General features: G+C 48.1%; 6 non-coding genes and 1 pseudogene across 6 annotated transcripts; all 7 read right to left on the bottom strand.

Moving 5' to 3' along the window:
- Window positions 1–1,872: 1,872 nt before the first annotated feature.
- On the bottom strand, window positions 1,873–3,347 carry LOC140377315 (uncharacterized; annotated as a pseudogene).
- A 1,194-nt stretch (window positions 3,348–4,541) lies between these two features.
- trnaa-agc (transfer RNA alanine (anticodon AGC)) lies at window positions 4,542–4,613 on the bottom strand. Its single transcript has one exon. It is a non-coding gene; the product is annotated as a tRNA-Ala (tRNA).
- Window positions 4,614–6,686: 2,073 nt separating this feature from the next.
- On the bottom strand, window positions 6,687–6,758 carry trnaa-agc (transfer RNA alanine (anticodon AGC)). Its single transcript has one exon. It is a non-coding gene; the product is annotated as a tRNA-Ala (tRNA).
- A 2,073-nt stretch (window positions 6,759–8,831) lies between these two features.
- Window positions 8,832–8,903, bottom strand: trnaa-agc (transfer RNA alanine (anticodon AGC)). Its single transcript has one exon. It is a non-coding gene; the product is annotated as a tRNA-Ala (tRNA).
- A 2,074-nt stretch (window positions 8,904–10,977) lies between these two features.
- trnaa-ugc (transfer RNA alanine (anticodon UGC)) lies at window positions 10,978–11,049 on the bottom strand. Its single transcript has one exon. It is a non-coding gene; the product is annotated as a tRNA-Ala (tRNA).
- Window positions 11,050–18,120: 7,071 nt separating this feature from the next.
- On the bottom strand, window positions 18,121–18,192 carry trnaa-agc (transfer RNA alanine (anticodon AGC)). Its single transcript has one exon. It is a non-coding gene; the product is annotated as a tRNA-Ala (tRNA).
- A 2,074-nt stretch (window positions 18,193–20,266) lies between these two features.
- Window positions 20,267–20,338, bottom strand: trnaa-ugc (transfer RNA alanine (anticodon UGC)). The gene has a single exon. It is a non-coding gene; the product is annotated as a tRNA-Ala (tRNA).
- Window positions 20,339–27,701: the final 7,363 nt, after the last annotated feature.

Below are 27,701 nucleotides of genomic sequence, written 5' to 3'. Positions count from 1 at the left end.
AGTTCAGAATTTTGAGCTTTTCTGCGGCGGTGCAGCAGCCAATCAGAGATGACGCTCCGGTGACGTACGTACGCATTTTGCTCGGGCAAAATCACGTTTGTCCCGGGCAAATGACAGACATGGCGGACGAAACGCTGATAGTGGCAGTGTGCGGGCTGAAGGAGTTGTATGACGTGGGAACGATGGAGTACAGGAACAGGAGAAAGAAGGACCAAGCCTGGAGAAAAGTCAGTGAGGAGACGGGACTGTCTGGTAAGTTTTTACATTTTTTAAACGATAAAAAAATGTGTTGATAGTTGATGGATCCAAATAATTTGTGGATCCATCAACTATCAACTCAGTTTTATTATTAATAATACTATTTTTTTTCTAGTGTGTTTGACAAGTAAATGTGTTTATTCAGAGGAATTCTGCAGAAAGAGGTGGAAGAGCTTGAGGGACACCTACATGAAGGAGAGGAAAAAGGAGAGGGAAAAGAGGAGTGGGTCAGCAGCAGGGTCAGCAGCAAAGTGGCGCTACTCTGGGGTCATGTCCTTCCTCGACCCTTTCATCACTCCCCGTGAGTCCAGCGGCAACATGGAGGGAAGGGTCGAGGAGGCAGAGGACCCCAGAGAGCCTGAAGACGCAGCAGAAGGGCTCTCCGAATCAGGTTTGTTGTATGAAACTTGAAAAAAAATATTGGCTCCATATAAAATACATGTGCCTCATTAAATATGATATTTAATAAAGCAATAAATGTAATTGGCTGAAATATAACTGCTGTGCAATGTTCTTTTAGAAGATCAGGAATTGAATTGCCGCCCTTCTGGGCCTTCAGCTGCTGGCCCTTCTGCTGCTGGGCCTTCAGCTGCTGGCCCTTCAGCTGCTGGCCCTTCTGCTGCTGGCCCTTCTGCTGCACCCACAGGTGTGTGAAATCCTTTGGTTTTAAAAAATAACAATTTCCTTTTTTTTCAGCCCGTGTCATCTAAATTGCTATGTGTATTCTTTTTGTTTAGGCCCAGCGAGGAAGAGGAAGAGGCCCAGGGATCAGGAGCGCAGATATGAGGAGTATCTGCTGGAGGGGCTTATGGCTCGCCATGCTACTGCTGCTGCTGCTCCTCCTCCTCCTCCTCCTCCCCCTCCTCCTCCTCCTCCTCGTGTCCCGTGTGGCGATGAGCAATTCCTTCTTGGTCTCCTTCCTCTCCTGAAGAAGGGAAGAAATTTGGAATTTACCAGTGGGTGTATTCCAACAGTAGTTTTGATTTAAATTTGGAACCATTGGAGAATGTCGATACGACATGAGCTGGAACCTTCTTCAGGAGAGGAACGAGACCACGATTTCTTCTCCTTCAAGCTCTCCTCCAGGCTATGGTCCTTCTTTCGCCTGTTCCTTTATTCCACCGTTCCCACGTCATACAACTCCTCCCTTCTAATTTTTGTAAATAGTTCTTTGTAATTGTGTTCTATTTTTGTTGTTATTGTAAATAATAGTTCTATTTTTGTAAAAATAAATGTGTTTGTTATAAAACGTGTCTCCTGTATACTTCTGCACCTTCATATATATAATCCTGGGTAGTTAAATTTTATTAATTTAAAGCTGAACTTAATGAATTATCCAAAATTAAAACTAATAAACAAAAAGCTGAGCTAATCACTGCTTTATTGATTTAACTTTATCTCATTCTATGTAAACAGCCTGGCATTTGGGCTCAAACTTGACAGATCATGTGGTCTTTGCAGACGTTGCCTATAAATATGAAAAACACTTTATAAAAACACCATATACAACAGGCTGTGGATAAACGTACATAAACAGACTCAAATTAAGCTCTTTGTTGTTTAGTGCGTGGCTCTTAAAAGAGCCGTTGTGGGTCAGTCCTGTGGAGGACATGACTACTCTCTGGGCTGCCATGGCACTGCTCCTTCTTCTGAGAAATGGGCCTTAAACGCCTCCCTCACCCTCAAGGCCTCTCTGGAAGCGTTGTTTGCCCCGATCCGCCCCACACCTGGAAGTGGCTCCTCCTGTGCTCCAGCTCCCCACGCTCCAGGCACATGCTCCGGCGCTGTGGCCCGCATGAAATTGTGGAGGAGACATGTCGCCTTCACGCACTTCTCCACAATTTCAGGGTGGACTTCCAGGCGCCGCAGGAACATCCTCCACTGTGAGGTCCATATCCCGAAGGCGTCTTCAACCACCAGCCGTGCCCGAGAGAGGCGGTAATTGAAGACCCGGTTTTCTATGGGGAGGCGCCCACTTCCAGGGAAGGGTCGCATCAAGTGTCTTTGCAGCGGGAAGGCTTCATCCGCCACAAAGACATGCGGCTGTGGGCCTCTGCCTTCAGCCCCGGGCAGGTTCTGGTCAGGGGGCAGCTGGAGAGTGCCTTCACGCAGGGCCTGACCAAAGGCTGAGTTGGACAAGATCCCCCCGTCACTCGTCCTCCCGTATCCCCCCACATCGATTACCCGGAAACGATACCGGGCATCGACCACGGCCAGGAGGACAAGGGATGATCCCCCTTATAATTGAAAAAGCGGGATCCTGAGTTGGGAGGGGCCTTCAGCCGGACATGTTTCCCGTCAATAGCTCCACAGCAGAGAGGGTAGTTCCACCGCTCCTGGAACTCTGCTGCAATGGACCTCCAGTCCTCTGCTGTGGGCACAGCCATAAAGTCTGCCACGAGACAGTCCCAGATGACAGCTGCAACTTCAGGGACGATGGAGGAGACTGTGGACACACCAACCCTGAAGCTGCTGGCAATTGTCCTGTAGGAGTCTCCAGTGGCAAGAAAACTGAATAAAAAAAATAAAAAAATAAAAAAAACAAATTATACATGGCCTGAATATAGTTTACTTGTACTTTTATCAAATATACCCCAATCAATTCTAAAATGGTGCACTAGAACAGGCAATATAAAGACATTTAAATAAAAATACACTTGCTGTTGTATGAGCGTCGAGCTCCGTTTAAATATAGTTCAAACATCATCCACTATTTACCCTGGTTACTTTTATTAGCTATGTATGAATACACTCTGTTATTACATGAATAACAGAGTGTATTCATACCGAAGACAGATGGACAGGCGCTCAGCAGCTGGAATTGAGCGTCTGTAGTTGGTGTCCTGGTGGGTTATCCTCGCACCAATGCGGGACAACAGGTCGTCGAACTGGGGACGGGACAGACGAAAGTAGCGCTGAAAGCGCTGATCGTCGAGCCGCAGCTCCTGCAGCAAATGGTGGAATTCACCAAACTCCGTTCACCTCTGTAGTATTTGGTGAACCCACGCACGTCGCCGCCGAGCCTGGCGCCTCCGAATGAGGGTTTTCAGAATCAAAAACGTGAACACTTCTGTCTCTATATCCGCCATTTTCACCAACAGAGAGAAGCCGCCAAACACAACACCTCCACTGCGCATGCGCACGCGGCAAACGCGCGTCTGCTTATTATATTTCGTCTCTGCTCCGCTGCGTCGAGAACGCGGCGTATTTGCGTTTTTCTTCATGCGTACTTGCGTCCAACTTCGCCAATACGCGCGAATAGGCGTTTGCGGTCTGAACGGGCCATAATATGGCAGCTTGCAATGACTAAAGCAGTGTCAGGAGATGCTGGGGATTGAACCCAGGACCTCATACATGCTCTACCACTGAGCTACATCCCCTTTGGTTCAATTCTCCAAAATGATAGAATGGACAAAAATGGAACAGATATGATGGTTTAGAAACAACACAAATGAACAAAGGTATGCGCTCTACCACTAACCCGCTTTTTCTAGAAATACTATGTATATATGTTCCAAAGCCTCTGTGTGAAGAAGCCCTAAGTCCCACCCACCATTCGAAAGGTATTCTTATTGGCTAGAATAATATGTCAATCAAAGTCTTCCATGTCACTGCATGCTAGCGCTAAGTGGACGTAAACAAGATGGATGCCCTCGTCGGAAGCGGCGCCTTTTGTTTTAGCGGCGGCTGTAAAGAACAAACCCGCGGACAGAAACAATTGTGGATGGTCTCATTCTGTAGCTAACAGTCTGAAGAAAAGATCGATGCCAAACACCATCTTATAAGTCAAACAGGTCATTTGATATGGATTGAGAAATGCGCCGGACAGAGCCTTTATGTGGATATTTTCACTGTAGAAAACGTTGTTTACTTGACAATATCTCAAAATCCGATAACTTCAGGAAAAATACAAGTGGATATTGTTTTTCTATGGATCCTTACCGACAGACTGAGTACAAGAATGTACAGATTGGAAGCCGTTTTGTCCGTCATAAAAAGCAAACAGGTAGGACATGCGTTTGTAAAAGTTGAGACTTTCTCACAAACTATTGGTAATTGCTTCTTGGGGCATATTATTCAATGTAAATCAATGACATATTCGTTTTGTTGAGAAAATAACCTTTAAAATGATGTATAACTTGCTGGTATTGACCGCAAGTTATACATCATTTTACATCAAGAAAACTTTTGTAATTTGGAAACTGCGCGCCGGCGTGCAGGTGACAGGTATCTGAAATTCCTTCCAGTGTAATATGGCAACTTGCAATGACTAAAGCATTGTCTGGAGATGCTGGGGATTGAACCCAGGGCCTCATACATGCTAAGCATGCGCTCTACCACTGAGCTACATACCCTTCCGAACTGTAAGCAAAAATGATAGAATGGACCAAAACGGAACAGATATGATGGCTTAGGAACAGAACACAAATAGTGATCGGATAGAAAATTCAAGAATAAATTCCTCTTTCACTGGTAATGACACAAAGGTCTGTGCCATTGTTACTTTACTTACATAAGCGTCACTTTTTGTGTGTTACAGTTACTTCTTTGGTCTGATCACCCAGTCCACAAGTGTTCCTGTACCTATATATTCACAAATCGAGCACTGTTAAGCAGGTGACGTCCTTTGCTGGTCAAGGGGAAGAGAAAGGTATGTTTCCGGCAGGGTTCAAAGAAATATGAAGCAATGCCAATGTATTTTTTTCTCATTGGCTTGTCCACCTGGCCACCACAATACTGCATCTTTGGAAAATGACTGTGAAATCTTGAGACCAATTAAAAATCAAGGTATGCTTGTCCAGTCAAGCATTGCTGGAAAACATGTCTGATCCCAAATGAACAAAGGTATGCGCGCTACCACTGACCCACTTTGTCTAGAAACACTCCAAAAAGAAACACCATCAAACCTGCTAGTCCATAGATGCATGGAAAAACAAAAAGTTGATTTCAAAACGTTGCGCCTGAATGGATGCCATGTTTCAAAGCCTCTCTTGACACCCATCCAGACTTATTGTACTTGTATATATTTTATAAGTGCTGCAAGATTCAACCGTAATGTGGGACTGGGAGTTTGCACTTAAGCTTGAGTTTGAGCATCTATCTCGGCATCAGATGACAATAAACCTACACTATACCATACATACACTTTTACTGACGGATATTTCAACAAAAGATATCTAACAATCACTGAGTTATAATTTGGCAGGGTGACAGTGCACAATGGATTTATAGTTTTTTTTAAGCTTGTGGATGAAATGTTGATTTTTGAATATCCATTAGCCAAAGAGTGATGCTATGATTTATACTGGTCAAAGCACTGAATGGTCTAAACTTACCAAATATTAGCTTCTGACATCCATTAGGCCACTGTGGATGTCAGAAGTGTTGACATGGCATATTTAAGTCAAGGTCTCTAAAATTCCTTCCAGTGTAATATGGCAGCTTGCAATGACTAAAGCAGTGTCAGGAGATGCTGGGGATTGAACCCAGGACCTCATACATGCTCTACCACTGAGCTACATCCCCTTTGGTTCAATTCTCCAAAATGATAGAATGGACAAAAACGGAACAGATTTGATGGTTTAGAAACAACACAAATGAACAAAGGTATGCGCTCTACCACTAACCCGCTTTTTCTAGAAATACTATGTATATATGTTACAAAGCCTCTGTGTGAAGAAGCCCTAAGTCCCACCCACCATTCGAAAGGTATTCTTATTGGCTAGAATAATATCTCAATCAAAGTCTTCTACGTCACCGCATGCTAGCGCTAAGTGGACGTAAACAAGATGGATGCCCGCGTCGGAAGCGGCGCCTTTTTTTTTGCGGCGGCTGTAAAGAACAAACCCGCGGACAGAAACAATTGTGGATGGTCTCATTCTGTAGCTAACAGTCTGAAGAAAAGATCGATGCCAAACACCATCTTATAAGTCAAACAGGTCATTTGATATGGATTGAGAAATGCGCCGGACAGAGCCTTTATGTGGATATTTTCACTGTAGAAAACGTTGTTTACTTGACAATATCTCAAAATCCGATAACTTCAGGAAAAATACAAGTGGATATTGTTTTTCTATGGATCCTTACCGACAGACTGAGTACAAGAATGTACAGATTGGAAGCCGTTTTGTCCGTCATAAAAAGCAAACAGGTAGGACATGCGTTTGTAAAAGTTGAGACTTTCTCACAAACTATTGGTAATTGCTTCTTGGGGCATATTATTCAATGTAAATCAATGACATATTCGTTTTGTTGAGAAAATAACCTTTAAAATGATGTATAACTTGCTGGTATTGACCGCAAGTTATACATCATTTTACATCAAGAAAACTTTTGTAATTTGGAAACTGCGCGCCGGCGTGCAGGTGACAGGTATCTGAAATTCCTTCCAGTGTAATATGGCAACTTGCAATGACTAAAGCATTGTCTGGAGATGCTGGGGATTGAACCCAGGGCCTCATACATGCTAAGCATGCGCTCTACCACTGAGCTACATACCCTTCCGAACTGTAAGCAAAAATGATAGAATGGACCAAAACGGAACAGATATGATGGCTTAGGAACAGAACACAAATAGTGATCGGATAGAAAATTCAAGAATAAATTCCTCTTTCACTGGTAATGACACAAAGGTCTGTGCCATTGTTACTTTACTTACATAAGCGTCACTTTTTGTGTGTTACAGTTACTTCTTTGGTCTGATCACCCAGTCCACAAGTGTTCCTGTACCTATATATTCACAAATCGAGCACTGTTAAGCAGGTGACGTCCTTTGCTGGTCAAGGGGAAGAGAAAGGTATGTTTCCGGCAGGGTTCAAAGAAATATGAAGCAATGCCAATGTATTTTTTTCTCATTGGCTTGTCCACCTGGCCACCACAATACTGCATCTTTGGAAAATGACTGTGAAATCTTGAGACCAATTAAAAATCAAGGTATGCTTGTCCAGTCAAGCATTGCTGGAAAACATGTCTGATCCCAAATGAACAAAGGTATGCGCGCTACCACTGACCCACTTTGTCTAGAAACACTCCAAAAAGAAACACCATCAAACCTGCTAGTCCATAGATGCATGGAAAAACAAAAAGTTGATTTCAAAATGTTGCGCCTGAATGGATGCCATGTTTCAAAGCCTCTCTTGACACCCATCCAGACTTATTGTACTTGTATATATTTTATAAGTGCTGCAAGATTCAACCGTAATGTGGGACTGGGAGTTTGCACTTAAGCTTGAGTTTGAGCATCTATCTCGGCATCAGATGACAATAAACCTACACTATACCATACATACACTTTTACTGACGGATATTTCAACAAAAGATATCTAACAATCACTGAGTTATAATTTGGCAGGGTGACAGTGCACAATGGATTTATAGTTTTTTTTAAGCTTGTGGATGAAATGTTGATTTTTGAATATCCATTAGCCAAAGAGTGATGCTATGATTTATACTGGTCAAAGCACTGAATGGTCTAAACTTACCAAATATTAGCTTCTGACATCCATTAGGCCACTGTGGATGTCAGAAGTGTTGACATGGCATATTTAAGTCAAGGTCTCTAAAATTCCTTCCAGTGTAATATGGCAGCTTGCAATGACTAAAGCAGTGTCAGGAGATGCTGGGGATTGAACCCAGGACCTCATACATGCTCTACCACTGAGCTACATCCCCTTTGGTTCAATTCTCCAAAATGATAGAATGGACAAAAACGGAACAGATTTGATGGTTTAGAAACAACACAAATGAACAAAGGTATGCGCTCTACCACTAACCCGCTTTTTCTAGAAATACTATGTATATATGTTACAAAGCCTCTGTGTGAAGAAGCCCTAAGTCCCACCCACCATTCGAAAGGTATTCTTATTGGCTAGAATAATATCTCAATCAAAGTCTTCTACGTCACCGCATGCTAGCGCTAAGTGGACGTAAACAAGATGGATGCCCGCGTCGGAAGCGGCGCCTTTTTTTTTGCGGCGGCTGTAAAGAACAAACCCGCGGACAGAAACAATTGTGGATGGTCTCATTCTGTAGCTAACAGTCTGAAGAAAAGATCGATGCCAAACACCATCTTATAAGTCAAACAGGTCATTTGATATGGATTGAGAAATGCGCCGGACAGAGCCTTTATGTGGATATTTTCACTGTAGAAAACGTTGTTTACTTGACAATATCTCAAAATCCGATAACTTCAGGAAAAATACAAGTGGATATTGTTTTTCTATGGATCCTTACCGACAGACTGAGTACAAGAATGTACAGATTGGAAGCCGTTTTGTCCGTCATAAAAAGCAAACAGGTAGGACATGCGTTTGTAAAAGTTGAGACTTTCTCACAAACTATTGGTAATTGCTTCTTGGGGCATATTATTCAATGTAAATCAATGACATATTCGTTTTGTTGAGAAAATAACCTTTAAAATGATGTATAACTTGCTGGTATTGACCGCAAGTTATACATCATTTTACATCAAGAAAACTTTTGTAATTTGGAAACTGCGCGCCGGCGTGCAGGTGACAGGTATCTGAAATTCCTTCCAGTGTAATATGGCAACTTGCAATGACTAAAGCATTGTCTGGAGATGCTGGGGATTGAACCCAGGGCCTCATACATGCTAAGCATGCGCTCTACCACTGAGCTACATACCCTTCCGAACTGTAAGCAAAAATGATAGAATGGACCAAAACGGAACAGATATGATGGCTTAGGAACAGAACACAAATAGTGATCGGATAGAAAATTCAAGAATAAATTCCTCTTTCACTGGTAATGACACAAAGGTCTGTGCCATTGTTACTTTACTTACATAAGCGTCACTTTTTGTGTGTTACAGTTACTTCTTTGGTCTGATCACCCAGTCCACAAGTGTTCCTGTACCTATATATTCACAAATCGAGCACTGTTAAGCAGGTGACGTCCTTTGCTGGTCAAGGGGAAGAGAAAGGTATGTTTCCGGCAGGGTTCAAAGAAATATGAAGCAATGCCAATGTATTTTTTTCTCATTGGCTTGTCCACCTGGCCACCACAATACTGCATCTTTGGAAAATGACTGTGAAATCTTGAGACCAATTAAAAATCAAGGTATGCTTGTCCAGTCAAGCATTGCTGGAAAACATGTCTGATCCCAAATGAACAAAGGTATGCGCGCTACCACTGACCCACTTTGTCTAGAAACACTCCAAAAAGAAACACCATCAAACCTGCTAGTCCATAGATGCATGGAAAAACAAAAAGTTGATTTCAAAATGTTGCGCCTGAATGGATGCCATGTTTCAAAGCCTCTCTTGACACCCATCCAGACTTATTGTACTTGTATATATTTTATAAGTGCTGCAAGATTCAACCGTAATGTGGGACTGGGAGTTTGCACTTAAGCTTGAGTTTGAGCATCTATCTCGGCATCAGATGACAATAAACCTACACTATACCATACATACACTTTTACTGACGGATATTTCAACAAAAGATATCTAACAATCACTGAGTTATAATTTGGCAGGGTGACAGTGCACAATGGATTTATAGTTTTTTTTAAGCTTGTGGATGAAATGTTGATTTTTGAATATCCATTAGCCAAAGAGTGATGCTATGATTTATACTGGTCAAAGCACTGAATGGTCTAAACTTACCAAATATTAGCTTCTGACATCCATTAGGCCACTGTGGATGTCAGAAGTGTTGACATGGCATATTTAAGTCAAGGTCTCTAAAATTCCTTCCAGTGTAATATGGCAGCTTGCAATGACTAAAGCAGTGTCAGGAGATGCTGGGGATTGAACCCAGGACCTCATACATGCTCTACCACTGAGCTACATCCCCTTTGGTTCAATTCTCCAAAATGATAGAATGGACAAAAACGGAACAGATTTGATGGTTTAGAAACAACACAAATGAACAAAGGTATGCGCTCTACCACTAACCCGCTTTTTCTAGAAATACTATGTATATATGTTACAAAGCCTCTGTGTGAAGAAGCCCTAAGTCCCACCCACCATTCGAAAGGTATTCTTATTGGCTAGAATAATATCTCAATCAAAGTCTTCTACGTCACTGCATGCTAGCGCTAAGTGGACGTAAACAAGATGGATGCCCGCGTCGGAAGCGGCGCCTTTTTTTTTTGCGGCGGCTGTAAAGAACAAACCCGCGGACAGAAACAATTGTGGATGGTCTCATTCTGTAGCTAACAGTCTGAAGAAAAGATCGATGCCAAACACCATCTTATAAGTCAAACAGGTCATTTGATATGGATTGAGAAATGCGCCGGACAGAGCCTTTATGTGGATATTTTCACTGTAGAAAACGTTGTTTACTTGACAATATCTCAAAATCCGATAACTTCAGGAAAAATACAAGTGGATATTGTTTTTCTATGGATCCTTACCGACAGACTGAGTACAAGAATGTACAGATTGGAAGCCGTTTTGTCCGTCATAAAAAGCAAACAGGTAGGACATGCGTTTGTAAAAGTTGAGACTTTCTCACAAACTATTGGTAATTGCTTCTTGGGGCATATTATTCAATGTAAATCAATGACATATTCGTTTTGTTGAGAAAATAACCTTTAAAATGATGTATAACTTGCTGGTATTGACCGCAAGTTATACATCATTTTACATCAAGAAAACTTTTGTAATTTGGAAACTGCGCGCCGGCGTGCAGGTGACAGGTATCTGAAATTCCTTCCAGTGTAATATGGCAACTTGCAATGACTAAAGCATTGTCTGGAGATGCTGGGGATTGAACCCAGGGCATCATCCATGCAAAGCATGCGCTCTACCACTGAGCTACATCCCCTTCGGAACTGTAAGCAAAAATGATAGAATGGACCAAAACGGAATAGATATGATGGCTTAGGAACAGAACACAAATAGTGATAGGATAGAAAATTCAAGAATAAATTCCTCTTTCACTGGTAATGACACAAAGGTCTGTGCCATTGTTACTTTACTTACATAAGCGTCACTTTTTGTGTGTTACAGTTACTTCTTTGGTCTGATCACCCAGTCCACAAGTGTTCCTGTACCTATATATTCACAAATCGAGCACTGTTAAGCAGGTGACGTCCTTTGCTGGTCAAGGGGAAGAGAAAGGTATGTTTCCGGCAGGGTTCAAAGAAATATGAAGCAATGCCAATGTATTTTTTTCTCATTGGCTTGTCCACCTGGCCACCACAATACTGCATCTTTGGAAAATGACTGTGAAATCTTGAGACCAATTAAAAATCAAGGTATGCTTGTCCAGTCAAGCATTGCTGGAAAACATGTCTGATCCCAAATGAACAAAGGTATGCGCGCTACCACTGACCCACTTTGTCTAGAAACACTCCAAAAAGAAACACCATCAAACCTGCTAGTCCATAGATGCATGGAAAAACAAAAAGTTGATTTCAAAATGTTGCGCCTGAATGGATGCCATGTTTCAAAGCCTCTCTTGACACCCATCCAGACTTATTGTACTTGTATATATTTTATAAGTGCTGCAAGATTCAACCGTAATGTGGGACTGGGAGTTTGCACTTAAGCTTGAGTTTGAGCATCTATCTCGGCATCAGATGACAATAAACCTACACTATACCATACATACACTTTTACTGACGGATATTTCAACAAAAGATATCTAACAATCACTGAGTTATAATTTGGCAGGGTGACAGTGCACAATGGATTTATAGTTTTTTTTAAGCTTGTGGATGAAATGTTGATTTTTGAATATCCATTAGCCAAAGAGTGATGCTATGATTTATACTGGTCAAAGCACTGAATGGTCTAAACTTACCAAATATTAGCTTCTGACATCCATTAGGCCACTGTGGATGTCAGAAGTGTTGACATGGCATATTTAAGTCAAGGTCTCTAAAATTCCTTCCAGTGTAATATGGCAGCTTGCAATGACTAAAGCAGTGTCAGGAGATGCTGGGGATTGAACCCAGGACCTCATACATGCTCTACCACTGAGCTACATCCCCTTTGGTTCAATTCTCCAAAATGATAGAATGGACAAAAACGGAACAGATTTGATGGTTTAGAAACAACACAAATGAACAAAGGTATGCGCTCTACCACTAACCCGCTTTTTCTAGAAATACTATGTATATATGTTACAAAGCCTCTGTGTGAAGAAGCCCTAAGTCCCACCCACCATTCGAAAGGTATTCTTATTGGCTAGAATAATATCTCAATCAAAGTCTTCTACGTCACCGCATGCTAGCGCTAAGTGGACGTAAACAAGATGGATGCCCGCGTCGGAAGCGGCGCCTTTTTTTTTGCGGCGGCTGTAAAGAACAAACCCGCGGACAGAAACAATTGTGGATGGTCTCATTCTGTAGCTAACAGTCTGAAGAAAAGATCGATGCCAAACACCATCTTATAAGTCAAACAGGTCATTTGATATGGATTGAGAAATGCGCCGGACAGAGCCTTTATGTGGATATTTTCACTGTAGAAAACGTTGTTTACTTGACAATATCTCAAAATCCGATAACTTCAGGAAAAATACAAGTGGATATTGTTTTTCTATGGATCCTTACCGACAGACTGAGTACAAGAATGTACAGATTGGAAGCCGTTTTGTCCGTCATAAAAAGCAAACAGGTAGGACATTGTCATGGAATTAGACATACACCGATGCTATTCCGTAACACATCGAGAACACAATTCAACCTAGAATATGAAACGACACAGAAACGTCAGACATTTGTGTGGCATGCATGGGAGAAAACGCGGGGACTGTGTCAGCCAGGCCGTTGTAAGGAGCCTGGCTGACCCTCCTGCGTCTCACCCCCGCGTCTCACCTCGTTTTTTCCCATGCTGGTTGGTTTTATTAGATATTCTGGAATAGGCGGGTCACATTTCTCATTGGTCAGCCTCACATCAAGGCACTTGGTATTTTTCCGTAGAGATCAAGCCTTGGGTAAACATTACCCAGACTCCTCTGGGTTATCACCCCCCCTAGGGTAAACATCCTTTGGCCCATCTTTACGACCCCTTCACAAACAAATGCTGTCACACACCCGTTCTTCTCTTAGACTAATGATGCAGATAAAATATCACTATTATGCAGATAAAATACATCACAGAAATATAATCATATATTCACATTTTATCACATTTCCCTCCTGTTTATCAAAGCATTAGTCTACTGTCTCATATGCCAAACATATCATTCTTTTCAGTTTTCAACATGTCTTTCATATTGGTGTTAAAATGACACTTTTACACTCAAAAAGTTTATGCACGGTTCTCAACATTGAACACATTTCTTTTCTCTCGGCCCACAACATTTCTACAGCATTACTGTCCTAAATTTTGAGTCAGATTGGTCAATCTCTGTAATTTGACAAACAGACAATTTATCTTGTCTATAATTTGTGCGGTGTGATGGGAAATATAGAAGTACAAGCGGAAAGCCCTTAAACCCGCTGCTCTGTGGTCAGTCAGTTTGACTCGTCAGGGACCTCTGGACACCCCAATAGAATCAAATACGTAGTATCAGGTGCTACTGGGACCAGATTGTCCTCTAACCTCTCGACCTTGACCCTGCGGTATGGTTCTGGGTGATGCTGGTCTTTGTTATGACCATGGCTGGCCACAAAAGGGATACATAGGCACAACGTCCCACAAGTGTCCCCACACCACCATATCACGTCCTCTCTTGGTTCCTTAAGAGACCTCCTCCCGCTGCTTGCTTCGGTCACACCTATGACACATATGAACTGGTACATTTCCCATCTCAATTCATAATCTCATTAACATTACATGTAGTTATGTTGTAGCAGATAAAAAAAAACTCTCTTAGTTAGTGCAAACAACTGTGGCTGTATAATATGCCATTGTGTTTCTTCAGCTACTGTCATGTCAATTATACATTGTACATTAAACATTTCACATTACACATTTCATAACCTTTCATGTTGATCACTTATTTTCTTCCCTCTATATTCCATTTCTGTGTATGTTGATCGATTGTCCCTCTTGTCCCGATTGTCCCAATTGTATAATACAGGTGTTCAGCACCCATATTACCGTCATCACTTGATGATGATAACTCGTTGATTCTTTTTCACAGAGTATGGTACTCTGCGCACCGTAGCCTCTGTCTCTCGTTCATTGTAGCAGAGTATAGTACTTTGCGTACTGTAGAATCTCTGTCTGTTGTCTCTGCATACAAAAACGAAGAATACAAACGAAGTCCTGCGTCTGCGATGTTATGGATCTGGTGCTGTGTTGTCCAGACATTTCTCTCACTTTCCCATGAGAGCACCCATGTTCTCGTCCCTCCAATGGTCGGTGTGAGGACGACACGGTGTGGCTCCGTCCACTGGCTGTCCCACTTGGATTGTCTCTGTAAACACCACATCTCCAACACGTTCTGCTGTGGTGATAAACAAAGTCTTTTCGACAATTCAGTGCATTTCAAACAGTTTTCCTGTTTACAATTTTTTTTTTAGTAATTATTGATTCGGAATATTTGGTTACACGTACATATCCCTCCTTTTTGAGATATTGAATTCCCATTTCTCAAACTACTACATTTAAACAAAATTAAATAATCCAGATAGTTTACAACTTTCACTAATCCAAGATGTAATCAAGGAAGAGATGGAATTGCGTCTGTCACTCCACTCCGCAATGTCACCTCTTGACCTTTCACAGTTCAGCGGTCACATCCCTGGCTGAGCCCCCCCTTACACGGCGCTGGGCTCCCACCCTGTGTGTCTGTAATCCGACACTGCCCTAACCTATCTGTTTTACCACCATTTGTTTCAAACTCCAAATGTTTCAAACTCTAAATGTTTTGTATCCTCAAACTCTAAATGTCTCAAACTCTAAATGTTTGGTCTCCACGTGTGCGCGCGTATGTGTGTGTGTGTGTGCAATACAAATACATCAAACAATAATAATTATCTCAATAATTCCCCCGTTGAGCTGGCCATAAGGGTCAGTTCACAACTTAGAATTCTTCATCATAATTAACAATTTCACATCTCCTCTGTGGGTGTGGCCTGAATAAAGTCACCCATCTAATGTAATATGTGCTAATCTTCTATATGTGCTTCAGGTGAGTTTCAAACTCAATCTCTCACACCTGCTCGTGTGGTGCTTTACAAACATTGTGTATTAGTTTGTTCTAGCAAGTCTATATGTGTATAACAATCAAAATGATCCTAAACCTTCCCCTTGTACATAAGGCACATCATTTTATCAGTCTAACCATCTCTTGCCTCCGTCCTGAGTCCTATAATGTTTAAGTCCTGTTATCACTGGTTTTCATAACTTCTATAGCGTCTAAATTTAGATGATATTGTCTTATTTAAATCTATTCAATTCTTGATTGAATCTCCACAATCCTTCAGGTAATTCCTTTTAGAATGTCAAATTCTTTCGCTGTTAATGTTAACTCTTCTCCTTAATACCCATCACGTCAACCCCCCCCTGAGGTGTAACCTCTTGGTGTCCCTGTGATCCGTAAAGTTAACGGACATCTGCTCCATCCTGAGTCCTCCAGATTCTTTGCCAGTCAATAGCCCCTGTTATCTCTGGCTATCTTTTATGACTTGGTGTCCTGTTGTCTTTAGTTAATGACCCATTCATGTCTTTCCAAGGAGGACATCGGACGTCACTATTTAACTTATTCCCTCACTTACGTCTACATGCAATACGAGGTTTCCTCATGATCATACAAATAAATAAGTTACTGATATAACTTTTACTATCACTTTACTTACTGCCCGTTCTATGTCCAAAAACATCAGTCGTCACCCATTTACCCACATTATCACTTCCCAGGCTTGTGCCTGCATTTGATCCTAAATTTAAAAACCCTTCTGTCTTTTCGTCCTGTACTTTCATCTAGTCATGCATTAAGTCAAAAAAGATAATTTTCGTCAAGTCCAAAAATAAAACAAAACAAAACGTGGCTTTGTTTGGTGCACACAAAAAACACGACTTTTGTCTTCTATGTCGGGGACAGGAAGTGTCCTGTCTGTGATCACATTCCCCAAAAAATTGGCCATCTATGAAAATCTGAATTCATCTTCATCTCTTATCAAGTTTAATAAAATCTTTATAATTGACTGTTGTCAATCAAACAAAAACCCCAAATTTGTTGAAATACTAAAATTTAAAACCAGCTGAGTTTAGTTTTACTTATTTCATCAGTTCAGAGCGTCCTCTGAGCTGCTTTCCCCCAATTCTCCTGCCTTGTTGACCCTCCTTATCTCCCCCTCTCTGCCACGTCATCTGAGCACGCTGGAAGTCTCCCTCCAAAATCCTCTTATGACTTTTCCTTTGTCTTTTTACAGTTTGGGGTGATAATTTTGGCATTATTTGGTCTCGGTCGTCTGAGAGAAATGCTACTTGCTTTACAGTCACGTCATATCTCAAGCTTCTAGTAGAATTTCTTATTGATTTTCCACCGGAGATAATGCTAGGTGTTTAAAGATTCACCCGTGACTGCAAATTTTAGATCTCTCAGAATAACGCCTTGTGACCCTTGTATGATTAATTGTGATTCTCACACTCGTTAGTGAATCACTTATTAATCCTCATTCACACATTCACACTTCTCTCTTACTTACTTCGCTCGTGCACAGCGCTTACATTCACACATATTTCCTCAGTAATATTAAACTGGGTATTTCCTCAGTAATACCTAAACTGGGTATTTCCTCAGTAATACCTAAACTGCATATTTCCTCAGTAATATGAAACTGGGTATTTCCTCAGTAATACCTAACTGCCTTGCTTTATGTGAGAAACTTATCTCGTCCATAAGCCTACAATATTTCCTCAGTAATATGAAACTGGGTATTTCCTCAGTAATACCTAACTGCGCATAAAAGCATACAATATTTTTTCCAGTAAATATCAAACTAATGCATAAAAACGTTTCATGGCTAACTCTTTTTCACACACAAAATTTTGTCTGACCTTCTTTGTCGCCTGTGTTCTCCTGCTGCTTCGAAACGACGCGCTCTCCTCGCGGAGACTGAGGTGCGATGGGCGGCCACGGGAAAAGTGGACTTCCTTTTAGCTGTGCACAGACTTCACCGATTCACCCGTCAATCTCCGCGAAGGGGCTGCTTGTCGTCCGGCTCGATAGGACCAGAAAATGTCATGGAATTAGACATACACCGATGCTATTCCGTAACACATCGAGAACACAATTCAACCTAGAATATGAAACGACACAGAAACGTCAGACATTTGTGTGGCATGCATGGGAGAAAACGCGGGGACTGTGTCAGCCAGGCCGTTGTAAGGAGCCTGGCTGACCCTCCTGCGTCTCACCCCCGCGTCTCACCTCGTTTTTTCCCATGCTGGTTGGTTTTATTAGATATTCTGGAATAGGCGGGTCACATTTCTCATTGGTCAGCCTCACATCAAGGCACTTGGTATTTTTCCGTAGAGATCAAGCCTTGGGTAAACATTACCCAGACTCCTCTGGGTTATCACCCCCCCTAGGGTAAACATCCTTTGGCCCATCTTTACGACCCCTTCACAAACAAATGCTGTCACACACCCGTTCTTCTCTTAGACTAATGATGCAGATAAAATATCACTATTATGCAGATAAAATACATCACAGAAATATAATCATATATTCACATTTTATCACAGACATGCGTTTGTAAAAGTTGAGACTTTCTCACAAACTATTGGTAATTGCTTCTTGGGGCATATTATTCAATGTAAATCAATGACATATTCGTTTTGTTGAGAAAATAACCTTTAAAATGATGTATAACTTGTTGGTATTGACCGCAAGTTATACATCATTTTACATCAATAGAACTTTTGTAAGGTGACAGGTATCTGAAATTCCTTCCAGTGTAATATGGCAACTTGCAATGACTAAAGCATTGTCTGGAGATGCTGGGGATTGAACCCAGGGCCTCATTCATGCTAAGCATGCGCTCTACCACTGAGCTACATACCCTTCCGAACTGTAAGCAAAAATGATAGAATGGACCAAAACGGAACAGATATGATGGCTTAGGAACAGAACACAAATAGTGATCGGATAGAAAATTCAAGAATAAATTCCTCTTTCACTGGTAATGACACAAAGGTCTGTGCCATTGTTACTTTACTTACATAAGCGTCACTTTTTGTGTGTTACAGTTACTTCTTTGGTCTGATCACCCAGTCCACAAGTGTTCCTGTACCTATATATTCACAAATCGAGCACTGTTAAGCAGGTGACGTCATTTGCTGGTCAAGGGGAAGAGAAAGGTATGTTTCCGGCAGGGTTCTAAGAAATATGAAGCAATGCCAATGTATTTTTTTCTCATTGGCTTGTCCACCTGGCCACCACAATACTGCATCTTTGGAAAATGACTGTGAAATCTTGAGACCAATTAAAAATCAAGGTATGCTTGTCCAGTCAAGCATGGCTGGAAAACATGTCTGATCCCAAATGAACAAAGGTATGCGCGCTACCACTGAACCACTTTGTCTAGAAACACTCCAAAAAGAAACACCATCAAACCTGCTAGTCCATAGATGCATGGAAAAACAAAAAGTTGATTTCAAAATGTTGCGCCTGAATGGATGCCATGTTTCAAAGCCTCTCTTGACACCCATCCAGACTTATTGTACTTGTATATATTTTATAAGTGCTGCAAGATTCAACCGTAATGTGGGACTGGGAGTTTGCACTTAAGCTTGAGTTTGAGCATCTATCTCGGCATCAGATGACAATAAACCTACACTATACCATACATACACTTTTACTGACGGATATTTCAACAAAAGATATCTAACAATCACTGAGTTATAATTTGGCAGGGTGACAGTGCACAATGGATTTATAGTTTTTTTTAAGCTTGTGGATGAAATGTTGATTTTTGAATATCCATTAGCCAAAGAGTGATGCTATGATTTATACTGGTCAAAGCACTGAATGGTCTAAACTTACCAAATATTAGCTTCTGACATCCATTAGGCCACTGTGGATGTCAGAAGTGTTGACATGGCATATTTAAGTCAAGGTCTCTAAAATTCCTTCCAGTGTAATATGGCAGCTTGCAATGACTAAAGCAGTGTCAGGAGATGCTGGGGATTGAACCCAGGACCTCATACATGCTCTACCAATGAGCTACATCCCCTTTGGTTCAATTCTCCAAAATGATAGAATGGACAAAAACGGAACAGATTTGATGGTTTAGAAACAACACAAATGAACAAAGGTATGCGCTCTACCACTAACCCGCTTTTTCTAGAAATACTATGTATATATGTTACAAAGCTTCTGTGTGAAGAAGCCCTAAGTCCCACCCACCATTCGAAAGGTATTCTTATTGGCTAGAATAATATCTCAATCAAAGTCTTCTACGTCACCGCATGCTAGCGCTAAGTGGACGTAAACAAGATGGATGCCCGCGTCGGAAGCGGCGCCTTTTTTTTTTGCGGCGGCTGTAAAGAACAAACCCGCGGACAGAAACAATTGTGGATGGTCTCATTCTTTAGCTAACAGTCTGAAGAAAAGATCGATGCCAAACACCATCTTATAAGTCAAACAGGTCATTTGATATGGATTGAGAAATGCGCCGGACAGAGCCTTTATGTGGATATTTTCACTGTAGAAAACGTTGTTTACTTGACAATATCTCAAAATCCGATAACTTCAGGAGAAATACAAGTGGATATTGTTTTTCTATGGATCCTTACCGACAGACTGAGTACAAGAATGTACAGATTGGAAGCCGTTTTGTCCGTCATAAAAAGCAAACAGGTAGGACATGCGTTTGTAAAAGTTGAGACTTTCTCACAAACTATTGGTAATTGCTTCTTGGGGCATATTATTCAATGTAAATCAATGACATATTCGTTTTGTTGAGAAAATAACCTTTAAAATGATGTATAACTTGCTGGTATTGACCGCAAGTTATACATCATTTTACATCAAGAAAACTTTTGTAATTTGGAAACTGCGCGCCGGCGTGCAGGTGACAGGTATCTGAAATTCCTTCCAGTGTAATATGGCAACTTGCAATGACTAAAGCATTGTCTGGAGATGCTGGGGATTGAACCCAGGGCCTTATCCATGCAAAGCATGCGCTCTACCACTGAGCTACATCCCCTTCGGAACTGTAAGCAAAAATGATAGAATGGACCAAAACGGAATAGATATGATGGCTTAGGAACAGAACACAAATAGTGATAGGATAGAAAATTCAAGAATAAATTCCTCTTTCACTGGTAATGACACAAAGGTCTGTGCCATTGTTACTTTACTTACATAAGCGTCACTTTTTGTGTGTTACAGTTACTTCTTTGGTCTGATCACCCAGTCCACAAGTGTTCCTGTACCTATATATTCACAAATCGAGCACTGTTAACCCTTTAGGCGCTAGAGATTATGGATGAAATAAATGTATAAATAAAAAACTTCCTGAGATACAGAGAACTGAAGCCGGGGCACAGCTCTGGGTCGGCAGTGCCCCTGGAGGCCCGTAGAAGCTCCACACTCCAGTTGATTCTTGGATAAAAGGGCACCCAGTCGGTCTCGAACTCGCGTGAGGCGGAGCAGGGATCATCCACCCCGCACACGGCCAGACTTTGCCCGGCCAGGGAGCACCTTCTGCGGGTCGGAGGCTCCGGGTCGGAGCCCCTGGAGCCTGGAGCCCTCACCGGGCCCCGAACTCGGCTGCCGGAGGCAGTGCAGTGCCTCATGGATAAAAGGGCACCCAGCCGGTCTCGAACTCGCGTGAGGCGGAGCAGGGATCATCCACCCCGCACACGGCCAGACTTTGCCCGGCCAGGGAGCACCTTCTGCGGGTCGGAGGCTCCGGGTCGGAGCCCCTGGAGCCTGGAGCCCTCACCGGGCCCCGAACTCGGCTGCCGGAGGCAGTGCAGTGCCTCATGGATAAAAGGGCACCCAGCCGGTCTCGAACTCGCGTGAGGCGGAGCAGGGATCATCCACCCCGCACACGGCCAGACTTTGCCCGGCCAGGGAGCACCTTCTGCGGGTCGGAGGCTCCGGGTCGGAGCCCCTGGAGCCTGGAGCCCTCACCGGGCCCCGAACTCGGCTGCCGGAGGCAGTGCAGTGCCTCATGGATAAAAGGGCACCCAGCCGGTCTCGAACTCGCGTGAGGCGGAGCAGGGATCATCCACCCTGCACACGGCCAGACTTTGCCCGGCCAGGGAGCACCTTCTGCGGGTCGGAGGCTCCGGGTCGGAGCCCCTGGAGCCTGGAGCCCTCACCGGGCCCCGAACTCGGCTGCCGGAGGCAGTGCAGTGCCTCATGGATAAAAGGGCACCCAGCCGGTCTCGAACTCGCGTGAGGCGGAGCAGGGATCATCCACCCCGCACACGGCAAACGGAGCAGGGATCATCCACCCCGCACACGGCCAGACTTTGCCCGGCCAGGGAGCACCTTCTGCGGGTCGGAGGCTCCGGGTCGGAGCCCCTGGAGCCTGGAGCCCTCACCGGGCCCCGAACTCGGCTGCCGGAGGCAGTGCAGTGCCTCATGGATAAAAGGGCACCCAGCCGGTCTCGAACTCGCGTGAGGCGGAGCAGGGATCATCCACCCCGCACACGGCCAGACTTTGCCCGGCCAGGGAGCACCTTCTGCGGGTCGGAGGCTCCGGGTCGGAGCCCCTTGAGCCTGGAGCCCTCACCGGGCCCCGAACTCGGCTGCCGGAGGAAGTGCAGTGCCTCATGGATAAAAGGGCACCCAGCCGGTCTCGAACTCGCGTGAGGCGGAGCAGGGATCATCCACCCCGCACACGGCCAGACTTTGCCCGGCCAGGGAGCACCTTCTGCGGGTCGGAGGCTCCGGGTCGGAGCCCCTGGAGCCTGGAGCCCTCACCGGGCCCCGAACTCGGCTGCCGGAGGCAGTGCAGTGCCTCATGGATAAAAGGGCACCCAGCCGGTCTCGAACTCGCGTGAGGCGGAGCAGGGATCATCCACCCCGCACACGGCCAGACTTTGCCCGGCCAGGGAGCACCTTCTGCGGGTCGGAGGCTCCGGGTCGGAGCCCCTGGAGCCTGGAGCCCTCACCGGGCCCCGAACTCGGCTGCCGGAGGCAGTGCAGTGCCTCATGGATAAAAGGGCACCCAGCCGGTCTCGAACTCGCGTGAGGCGGAGCAGGGATCATCCACCCCGCACACGGCCAGACTTTGCCCGGCCAGGGAGCACCTTCTGCGGGTCGGAGGCTCCGGGTCGGAGCCCCTGGAGCCTGGAGCCCTCACCGGGCCCCGAACTCGGCTGCCGGAGGCAGTGCAGTGCCTCATGGATAAAAGGGCACCCAGCCGGTCTCGAACTCGCGTGAGGCGGAGCAGGGATCATCCACCCCGCACACGGCCAGACTTTGCCCGGCCAGGGAGCACCTTCTGCGGGTCGGAGGCTCCGGGTCGGAGCCCCTGGAGCCTGGAGCCCTCACCGGGCCCCGAACTCGGCTGCCGGAGGCAGTGCAGTGCCTCATGGATAAAAGGGCACCCAGCCGGTCTCGAACTCGGCTGCCGGAGGCAGTGCAGTGCCTCATGGATAAAAGGGCACCCAGCCGGTCTCGAACTCGCGTGAGGCGGAGCAGGGATCATCCACCCCGCACACGGCCAGACTTTGCCCGGCCAGGGAGCACCTTCTGCGGGTCGGAGGCTCCGGGTCGGAGCCCCTGGAGCCTGGAGCCCTCACCGGGCCCCGAACTCGGCTGCCGGAGGCAGTGCAGTGCCTCATGGATAAAAGGGCACCCAGCCGGTCTCGAACTCGCGTGAGGCGGAGCAGGGATCATCCACCCCGCACACGGCCAGACTTTGCCCGGCCAGGGAGCACCTTCTGCGGGTCGGAGGCTCCGGGTCGGAGCCCCTGGAGCCTGGAGCCCTCACCGGGCCCCGAACTCGGCTGCCGGAGGCAGTGCAGTGCCTCATGGATAAAAGGGCACCCAGCCGGTCTCGAACTCGCGTGAGGCGGAGCAGGGATCATCCACCCCGCACACGACCAGACTTTGCCCGGGGAAGGGCCACTCTGGCTGGGCATGGCCCCCACTGAGCACCCCCTGGAACCCCTGGAGCCCCCGGAGCACCTCCAGAGCCACCCCCCACTCCTCCAGACTCTGCCCGGGGAAGGGCCACTCTGGCTGGGCATGGCCTCCACTGAGCACCCTCTGGAGCCCCCAGAGCACCTCCAGAGCCACCCCCCACTCTCCCCAGACTATGCCCGGGGAAGGGCCACTCTGGCTGGGCATGGCCTCCGCTGAGCACCCCCTGGAGCCCCCGGAGCACCTCCAGAGCCACCCCCCACTCTCCCCAGACTCACCCCGGGGAAGGGCCACTCTGGCTGGGCATGGCCTCCGCTGAGCACCCCCTGGAACCCCTGGAGCCCCCGGAGCACCTCCAGAGCCACCCCCCACTCCTCCAGACTCTGCCCGGGGAAGGGACACTCTGGCTGGGCATGGCCTCCACTGAGCACCCCCTGGAGCCCCCGGAGCACCTCCAGAGCCACCCCCCACTCTCCCCAGACTATGCCCGGGGAAGGGCCACTCTGGCTGGGCATGGCCTCCGCCGAGCACCCCCTGGAGCCCCCGGAGCACCTCCAGAGCCACCCCCCACTCCTCCAGACTCTGCCCGGGGAAGGGACACTCTGGCTGGGCATGGCCTCCACTGAGCACCCTCTGGAGCCCCCAGAGCACCTCCAGAGCCACCCCCCACTCTCCCCAGACTATGCCCGGGGAAGGGCCACTCTGGCTGGGCATGGCCTCCACTGAGCACCCTCTGGAGCCCCCGGAGCACCTCCAGAGCCACCCCCCACTCTCCCCAGACTCACCCCGGGGAAGGGCCACTCTGGCTGGGCATGGCCTCCGCTGAGCACCCCCTGGAACCCCTGGAGCCCCCGGAGCACCTCCAGAGCCACCCCCCACTCCTCCAGACTCTGCCCGGGGAAGGGACACTCTGGCTGGGCATGGCCTCCACTGAGCACCCCCTGGAGCCCCCGGAGCACCTCCAGAGCCACCCCCCACTCTCCCCAGACTATGCCCGGGGAAGGGCCACTCTGGCTGGGCATGGCCTCCGCTGAGCACCCCCTGGAACCCCTGGAGCCCCCGGAGCACCTCCAGAGCCACCCCCCACTCCTCCAGACTCTGCCCGGGGAAGGGACACTCTGGCTGGGCATGGCCTCCACTGAGCACCCCCTGGAGCCCCCGGAGCACCTCCAGAGCCACCCCCCACTCTCCCCAGACTATGCCCGGGGAAGGGCCACTCTGGCTGGGCATGGCCTCCGCCGAGCACCCCCTGGAGCCCCCGGAGCACCTCCAGAGCCACCCCCCACTCCTCCAGACTCTGCCCGGGGAAGGGACACTCTGGCTGGGCATGGCCTCCACTGAGCACCCCCTGAAGCCCCCGGAGCACCTCCAGAGCCACCCCCCACTCTCCCCAGACTATGCCCGGGGAAGGGCCACTCTGGCTGGGCATGGCCTCCACTGAGCACCCCCTGGAGCCCCCGGAGCACCTCCAGAGCCACCCCCCACTCTCCCCAGACTATGCCCGGGGAAGGGCCACTCTGGCTGGGCATGGCCTCCGCCGAGCACCCCCTGGAACCCCTGGAGCCCCTCCAGAGCCACCCCCCACTCCTCCAGACTCACCCCGGGGAAGGGCCACTCTGGCTGGGCATGGCCTCCGCCGAGCACCCCCCTGGAACCCCTGGAGCCCCTCCAGAGCCACCCCCCACTCCTCCAGACTCACCCCGGGGAAGGGCAACTCTGGCTGGGCATGGCCTCCACTGAGCACCCCCTGGAGCCCCCGGAGCACCTCCAGAGCCACCCCCCACTCTCCCCAGACTATGCCCGGGGAAGGGCCACTCTGGCTGGGCATGGCCTCCGCCGAGCACCCCCTGGAACCCCTGGAGCCCCCGGAGCACCTCCACAGCCACCCCCCACTCCTCCAGACTCTGCACGGGGAAGGGACACTCTGGCTGGGCATGGCCTCCACTGAGCACCCCCTGGAGCCCCCGGAGCACCTCCAGAGCCACCCCCCACTCTCCCCAGACTATGCCCGGGGAAGGGCCACTCTGGCTGGGCATGGCCTCCGCCGAGCACCCCCTGGAGCCCCCGGAGCACCTCCAGAGCCACCCCCCACTCTCCCCAGATTCTGCCCGGGGAAGGGCCACTCTGGCTGGGCATGGCCTCCGCCGAGCACCCCCTGGAACCCCTGGAGCCCCTCCAGAGCCACCCCCCACTCCTCCAGACTCACCCCGGGGAAGGGCAACTCTGGCTGGGCATGGCCCCCACTGAGCACCCCCTGGAACCCCTGGAGCCCCCGGAGCACCTCCAGAGCCACTCCCCACTCTCCCCAGATTCTGCCCGGGGAAGGGCCACTCTGGCTGGGCATGGCCTCCGCCGAGCACCCCCTGGAACCCCTGGAGCCCCTCCAGAGCCACCCCGCATTCCCCCAAACTCAGTCTGGGGACGGGCCACTCTTCCCCGGGTTGCAGGCTCTGGGACTCCGGGGATGACCACCGGGGACCAGGCCCTCCCTTCGAACCCGGGGACCCACACTTAAGCACCCCCACACGGGCTACACACCCTTGTTTCAGCCCCCTGGAGGTCCGTGCCCTTGGTACTATACCATGGAAGTCCGTGCCCTTGGTACTCCGACTGGAGTACCAAGGGAACGGCCCAGCACTCACCACAGAGGCTCGCGCCGGCCCCGGCCCACCTTTCGTCCCCGGGTACCCACACTTAAGCACCCCAACACGAGCTACACACCCTTGGTGCAGCCCCCTGGAAGTCCGTGCCCTTGGTACTCTGAGCCACTTTAAAAGATAAAAAGCACCAGCACCCCAAGGCCCTGGCTCCCCTGTCCCCTACACCACACTTGGAGGCAGGGCCCTTGCCCTCCACTGGCTGCCCCCGCGCCCAATGTACTCCATAACCGAAGAAGAGAGGGGGACCCGGAGGCCGGCCTACTAGGGTAACAGGTTTAATTTAGAGCCGGGGCTCTGGACCACAAATGCCAACAACCCCGCAGTGCGCAGGAGCCTTCGAAGCTGGATGAAACCAGAACGGGGCCCTACGATGGCGGTGACCAGCCAGTTGATAGCAAAGTGAGCCCTGGACAGGAGCTGCATTTGACAAACTCAGAGACGAGGAAGGGACCGGAGTCGGACCAAATATATCATCTGGCGCTGTGTCCAGCGTGAGGGTGAGCCAGCGCAAATCAGGACCACAAATGCCAACAACCCCGCAGTGCGCAGGAGCCTTCGAAGCTGGATGAAACCAGAACGGGGCCCTACGATGGCGGTGACCAGCCAGTTGATAGCAAAGTGAGCCCTGGACAGGCGCTGCATTTGACAAACTCAGAGACGAGGAAGGGACCGGAGTCGGACCAAATATATCATCTGGCGCTGTGTCCAGCGTAAGGGTGAGCCAGCGCAAATCAGGACCACAAATGCCAACAACCCCGCAGTGCGCAGGAGCCTTCGAAGCTGGATGAAACCAGAACGGGGCCCTACGATGGCGGTGACCAGCCAGTTGATAGCAAAGTGAGCCCTGGACAGGAGCTGCATTTGACAAACTCAGAGACGAGGAAGGGACCGGAGTCGGACCAAATATATCATCTGGCGCTGTGTCCAGCGTAAGGGTGAGCCAGCGCAAATCAGGACCACAAATGCCAACAACCCCGCAGTGCGCAGGAGCCTTCGAAGCTGGATGAAACCAGAACGGGGCCCTACGATGGCGGTGACCAGCCAGTTGATAGCAAAGTGAGCCCTGGACAGGCGCTGCATTTGACAAACTCAGAGACGAGGAAGGGACCGGAGTCGGACCAAAAATATGCGCCGGCCCTGCGCAGAGCCATCGGACACGTTGAGGCTGAAGGGGACTGGCGCAGAGCCCTTGGGCCCAGGGGCTAAGCGCAGCCATCATCCTTCAAGCCGCGCCTCCTGCTGCGCGGGGGTGAGTGACAATGGGCTCGGACTGTTGTTCCACCGGACGCGTTGAGGCTGAAGGGGACTGGTGCAGAGCCCCTGTGCCAGGGGCTAAGCGCAGCCATCATCCTCCAAGCCGCGCGTCCTTCTGCGCAGGGGTGAGTGACAATGGACCCGGACTGTGTTCCCACCGGACGCGTTGAGGCTGAAGGGGACTGGCTCAGAGCCCCTGGCACAGGGGCTAAGCGCAGCCATCATCCTCCAAGCCGCGCGTCCTTCAATGCGGGGGTGAGTGACAGTGGGCCTGGACTGTTGTTCCACCGGACGCGTTGAGGCTGAAGGGGACTGGTGCAGAGCCCCTGTGCCAGGGGCTAAGCGCAGCCATCATCCTCCAAGTCGCGCGTCCTTCTGCGCAGGGGTGAGTGACAGTGGACCCGGACTGTGTTCCCACCGGACGCGTTGAGGCTGAAGGGGACTGGCTCAGAGCCCCTGGCACAGGGGCTAAGCGCAGCCATCATCCTTCAAGCCGCGCGTCCTTCAGTGCGGGGGTGAGTGACGGTCCCATCTCCGGAGACAAGGGGCCAG

Source organism: Eucyclogobius newberryi, unplaced genomic scaffold (genome assembly GCF_026437365.1).
Source record: "Eucyclogobius newberryi isolate DKJ021-1_F unplaced genomic scaffold, fEucNew1.0.hap1 SCAF_4, whole genome shotgun sequence".
Classification (NCBI taxonomy): Eukaryota; Metazoa; Chordata; class Actinopteri; order Gobiiformes; family Gobiidae; genus Eucyclogobius; species Eucyclogobius newberryi.
The sequence above is the reverse complement of the archived record's forward strand: the minus strand, read 5'-3'. Positions and strand labels throughout refer to the sequence as shown.